The sequence below is a fragment of the Aethalodelphis obliquidens genome, unplaced genomic scaffold (genome assembly GCF_003676395.1).
Source record: "Aethalodelphis obliquidens isolate GAN/ISIS:26980383/991018 unplaced genomic scaffold, ASM367639v1 scaffold40, whole genome shotgun sequence".
Taxonomy (NCBI): domain Eukaryota; kingdom Metazoa; phylum Chordata; class Mammalia; order Artiodactyla; family Delphinidae; genus Aethalodelphis; species Aethalodelphis obliquidens.
Genome location: NW_020837984.1, coordinates 15,431,726 through 15,438,171, shown reverse-complemented (window position 1 = coordinate 15,438,171; position 6,446 = coordinate 15,431,726).

Sequence of the window (6,446 nt, the reverse complement as noted above, 5' to 3'; positions counted from 1 at the left end):
TCCCTCTGCTATATTTTGGAAGAGTTTGAGAAGAATAGGTGTTAGCTCTTCTCTAAATGTTTGATAGAATTCGCTTGTGAAGCCATCGGGTCCTGGACTTTTGTTTGTTGGAAGATTTCTAATCACAGTTTCAATTTCAGTGCTTGTGATTGGTCTGTTTGTATTTTCTATTTCTTCCTGGTTCAGTCTTGGAAGGTTGTGCTTTTCTAAGAATTTGTCCATTTCTTCCAGGTTGTCCATTTTATTGGCATAGAGTTGCTTGTAGTAATCTCTCATGATCCTTTGTATTTCTGCAGTGTCAGTTGTTACTTCTCCTTTTTCATTTCGAATTCTGTTGATTTGAGGCTTCTCCCTTTTTTTCTTGATGAGTCTGGCTAATGGTTTATCAATTTAGTTTATCTTCTCAAAGAACCAGCTTTTAGTTTTATTGATCTTTGCTATTGTTTCCTTCATTTCTTTTTCATTTATTTCTGATCTGATCTTTATGATTTCTTTCCTTCTGCTAACTTTGGGTTTTTTTGTTGTTGTTGTTGTTCTTGTTTCTCTAATTGCTTTAGGTGTAAGGTTAGGTTTTTTATTTGAGATGTTTCTTGTTTCTTGAGGTAGGATTGTATTGCTATAAACTTCCCTCTTAGAACTGCTTTTGCTGGATCCATAGGTTTTGGGTCGTCGTGTTTTCATTGTCATTTGTTTCTGGGTATTTTTTGATTTCCTCTTTTATTTCTTCAGTGATCTCTTGTATTGTTTAGCCTCCATGTGTTTGTAGTTCTTACAGATTTTTTCCTGTAATTGATATCTAGTCTCATAGTGTTGTGGTCAGAAAAGATACTTGATATGATTTCAATTTCTTAAGTTTACCAAAGCTTGATTTGTGACCCAAGATATGATCTACCCTGGAGAGTGTTCCATGAGCACTTGAGACAAAAGTGTATTCTGTTGTTTTTGGATGGAATGTCCTATAAATATCAATTAAGTCCATCTTGTTTAATGTATCTTTTTTTTTTTTTTTTTTTTTTTTGCGGTACGCGGGCCTCTCACTGTTGTGGCCTCTCCCGTTGTGGCCTCTCCCGTTGTGGAGCACAGGCTCCGGACGCACAGGCTCAGCGGCCATGGCTCACGGGCCCAGCCACTCTGCGGCATGCGGGATCTTCCCGGACCGGGGCATGAACCCGTGTCCCCTGCATCGGCAGGCGGACTCTCAACCACTGCGCCACCAGGGAAGCCCCTAATGTATCTTTCAAAGCTTGTGTTTCCTTATTTATTTTCACTTTGGATGATCTGTCCATTGGTGAAAGTGGGGTGTTAAAGTCCCCTACTATGACTGTGTTATTGTCAATTTCCCCTTTTATGGTTGTTAGTATTTGCCTTACGTATTGAGGTGCTCCTCTGTTGGATGCATAAATACTTACAATTGTTATATCTTCTTCTTGGATTGATCCCTTGATCATTACTTAGTGTCCTTCTTTGTCTCTTGTAATAGTCTTTATTTTAAAGTCTATATTGTCTGATATGAGAATTGCTACTCCAGCTTTCTTTTGATTTCCATTTGCATGGAATATCTTTTTCCATCCCCTCACTTTCAGTCTGTATGTGACCCTAGGTCTGAAGTGGGTGTCTTGTAGACAGCATATACACAGTATACCACATCTTCTTAAGCCAATTGTCTATTGATGAGTACTTACAAGTTTCTTGATTGCATTGTTCCCATGAGCTCTCATTTTCTTTTATGAGAACCACATTGCTTTAATTATTGTAGCTTTGTAATACATTTTGTTATCCAGTAGGACGAGTCCCCCCTTTAATTTTTCAAAAATTTTTAGATCCGTTTGTGGGCGGGGCTTGGTTATTGGTGGAGTTCACTAAAGGGCATAAGGTGGTTAGCTGGGCTTTTCACTGGAGCATCCCTGCTGCAGTTAATCCAATGGCTGTGGAGGGCTCTTCAGAAAGGAATTCCCCAAACATTTGGGAAATAGAAGCTCAACTGCCAGCATTTCCGCAGAGGGGAAAGGGGTCTAGGCATCTCACTCTTTGGTACAGAGATGGCCCCTGAGTGCCCCTGCTTTCAGTCTGGCTGTGCAGACCTCTCTGGATATAAACTGCCCTTCTGCAGTGCAGGGGATTGCCTAGTTACAGGAGGTGGAGGAGGGGATGTGTAAGCTCTAAATGGTCTTCATAAAACTTTCAACTGATTCTCCAATTTTTAGTCTGCCCTGCACCCCTGCCTTCAGAGGTAACTGCTACTTCAGGGTTGTGAACTTACTGGGGTTGTCCTCATTTTTATTCACTTTACTCACTAGTGCCAGTTTGAGTTCCATTTTCTCAGTTCTGCTGATTCAGTTACCACTCATTCACCCACTACCAGCTTCCAAGTTTTGTGGAAATTTCTTATCTGCTGTTGATTTTTCTTCCATTCTCTTTGTCATTGTGGGTATTTCTTATTTTTATTCCTTTACTGTCATTATAGTAGATTTTCAGAGAAAACAGACATGGTTGTGGGCATTGAATTTACCTCTTTCAACAGAAAACTCATTATATTCTCTAATAGGATATTATAGTATTAAGGAAAGCTATTAATTTTGCATATTTATCATATATAAAACATGTTATTGAATACATATGTAATAACTCTAGTTCTTTCTTTTTTCTAATTAATTGCATTGGGTTTCTGGATAAAAAACATTATTTGCAAGTAATGGTAACTGCAATTGTACTTTTCTGGAATTTATACCTTATTTCTTTTTCTTTTGTTACTGTATTGGTAAGACCTCCAGAAAAATGTTAACTGCTAGTAGTGATGGCTGGCATGCTTGTGTTGTTCCTGACATTAATATGACTATTTCCAGTTTTACACTAAGTTGTTTGTTGTTGATTTCTGATAATTACCTTTTATAAAGTGAAGGAAATTTCCTTTAATTCCAAATAACCAGAGGTTATCTAAATTAAGGATGGATACTGAATTTTGTCAAATGGGTTTTCAGCATATACCAAAATATTAATTAAAATCTTATCCTTTTGGGAATTCCCTGGCAGTCCAGTGGTTAGGACTCCATGCTTCCATTGCAGGGGGCACGGGTCTGATCCCTGGTCTGGGAACTAAGATCCCACATACTGTGCAGTATGGCCAAAATAAATAAGTAAATAAATAAACCATTAAAAAAACTTATCCTTTTATATGTTAGTATAATAAATTACATTAGTAATTTCCTAATGATCAATTATCTTTGCAGTTTTTGAATAGAAACCTATTTGGTTATAGTATTATTTTAATATATTGCTAGATTTGATTTCCTGGTAGTTGATTCATTGGTATTTTGCAGCTATATCAATATAGATATATAGAGAGATGGATTTATTGTTTTATTTGTATGCATTTCTTTCTTTTAGGGTTTTCCTAGCTTACACAAAGAAAAGTAGAAGCCGGTATTAAATAATATGTCCCACTTTCTTAGAATTTACTGAGAGTTTCCTTGTGACTTAGTGTATTTCACTTTTTATGAATGTTCCATAGGCATATTTGTTAGACTAGACTTGTAATTTTCATTATTCAGATAGTCTATATCCTCATTTATGTTCTGTCTACTCAGCCTATAAATTTCTCTGAGAGGATTTTAACTCTCCCATGTTTAACATTTATCTATGGTTATCCACATTTATCTATGCTTTGCCACATTCTCAGATTTCTAATAGCTTTTTTTTAAAATTAATTAATTTATTTATTTTATGGCTGCATTGGGTCTTCATTGCTGCACGGGCTTTCTCTAGTTGCGGCGAGCAGGGGCTACTCTTCGCTCTGGTGTGTGGGCTCCTTCTCGTTGTGATGACTTCTCTTGTTGCGGAGCACTGGCTCTAGGCGCGCACACAGGCTCAGTAGCTGTGGCACATGGACTTAGTTGCTCCACGGCATGTGGGATCTTCCCGGACCAGGGCTCGAACCCGTATCCCCTGCATTGACAGGCGGATTCTTAACCACTGTGCCACCAGTGAAGCTGCCCTCTAATAGCTTTTGATTTAGGTATTTCAGTGTTACTTTGTTTAATGTCTAAAAAATTCATAACCATTGGGATGTCCCTGGTGGTCCAGTGGTTAAGACTCCACACTCCCAATGCAGGGGGCATGGGTTCGATTACAGGTTGGGGAACAAGGTCCCACATGCCGCATGGCTTGGCCAAAAAAAAAAAAAAAAAAATCGCAACCATTACATATACTTGAAGAATTTTACTTTTTATCCATATTCATTTAATCAAGGATTATTTATTGTGCTTCCACTATGTACCAAACACTTTTCTAGGTTTTGGGGATTCAACAGCGAACCAAACAGATAAAAATTCCAGCCTTCATGAAGCCGGCATTCCAGGAGGGAGGAGAGGTGGTTAGGACATCTGCCCCCTTCTCAGAGCCACAGGAAGGAGTCCTGTGGTGCTTGAAACCTGGGGCTGGGGACCTTCTGGAGTAGCAGCTGCTCACCCAGCCCTCCATGGTCTGTCGTCTAGAGCTAACAGAACAGGAACTGGTAAACCTGAAGGACTCTCTCCTGCTCACATTCCAGGGTCAATTCTTATGCCCGGGCTGGCCCTTTCTCTCCTCTAGAGGAGGTTCTGAAAGCTGCAGTCTCCCCAAGAAAGAGAAAGGCAGAGGAATTAAGTTCTCTGTAGATGGAGCAGAGAGAATCTGGGGAGGCAGAGTGAATCCGCAGTTGTCCTGGAGGAAGCAGTCAGCTTGTCACCCTGTCCCACTCTGCCTCCACTCAGATTGCATTGATGGCAACAGCAGGCTGTGACGATTCCCGCCATCTGGTGTGTGCCCACAGCCTTGTCTCCCAGGGCCATGGTTTCCAGTCTCCCTCAGTAGGAGGACCCAACCTGATGAAGCTGGGGTCTGTCTACACATTGTGATTTAGGGGACAGCCAGACTCTGGCATAGGGAGGGGAAGGCATAGACTTTTTGGCTGTCATGAAATGACCTTCGAGGCCTAGTTTTCTAGAATAATTTCTCAGTCGGGAGGGAGAACGCATTCTGGAGGAAGATGGTACAGCATCTTGAGGATGGAGGCCACTAGTTTAGAGGAAAAGGTACCCCTACTTATTATAGTTGTAAACTCCAAGTGTGCTCTACCAACTAATGTCTCAGCCCTCCACGCTCCAGAACTCTTACAACACTTGCTCCCATGGGCAATGCCCAGATTTGGGCCTGGGCCTTGGCCAGGTCTCCCCGTAAGCCTACACCATGCCTACTAGGAAGACCCTCTCTCTTTGTATTTTCTCACTTATAAGGGCCAGTTATAAATGGCTCTACCTCAATCTGCTACTAGCGATTCCTGCAGCTCAAAGCCAAACACCCCCAAGGACCTGCACTGCCAATGAAGGCTCCAGGCCTCAGTTAGAGTCACAGAAGAGTGAGGAGTTATGGGCTGCTTTTTGGGGGTGGTGGTGGTGATTTAGGATAGAACAAGCGGCTGCCAGCTGGGCCTCAAGAAGGCTTCTTCCTGCAGGACAAGTGTCCACGCAGCAGGGTATCCACAGCACAGCTGTGCCCCTCAGATCCCCTTACCCTCCCCCAAAGCAGTCTGGATCCCACTTCCTCTCAAACCTCCCAGAGCCCTGCTTTTGTTGCAATCTTACCCTTCTTCAATCTGACAAGAACTTCCCAGTCTCAGTTGTATAGATCCCAGGACCAGGAATCTAGGCCCTCTTCAAGGTGGCTCCACTGAGCCTCTCACGGCATCCTCGCTGCAGGGTCACTGGAACCGAGCCCTGGGCCTCAGTGCCCCTCAACCAGCTCTGACTGCAGTTCCTGCACTGTTGCTCAGAACATCCCTCTGCCTGGGTCACTTAGGATTTGTCTGTGTAATAGCTGAGTTTCTGGACATTCCATCTGGTTCATAAATCATCATTGCTATTCTCACCATCCCTTCCAATGGGGTGGGAGTTACACAAGGCAAGAGAGGTTCGTGGTTGTAGACCCAGGCTCTGTGGCCAGACTCTCTGGGTCCAGTCCCAGCTTTGCCCCTTTCTAGCTGCGAAAGCCGGTTACCTGACTTTTGTGTCTCAATTTCTTCTTCTGTGAGTAAATGAGAATCCCTCACTCTTGGGGCTGTTGTGTGAATTTAGAAAATTAGCACATATGTTGAGCTTAGAATAGTGCATGGCACCCAGATCCCACTGTATAAGCCTTAGCTGTTATTGTTACACCAATAGCCTGATGGCCTCCTCACTACAACTCTGAGGAAGCTCCTATTATAATCTCTGCTTTATAGATGGCAAGGTGAGGCCTAGAGTTTGGATGACTCGCTCAAAAGTCCTAGGAACCCCTGTGCTGCAGAAGCTCTTCCCCTCTGAGCCACGATGAACCCCTGGGCTCTGCTTAAGTCTCAGCTCTTTCATGTGACCCCACAGGCCCTAAGCTTCCATCCACCCCTTTGCGAGGCTGCCAGGCACCTTTGGCATCTT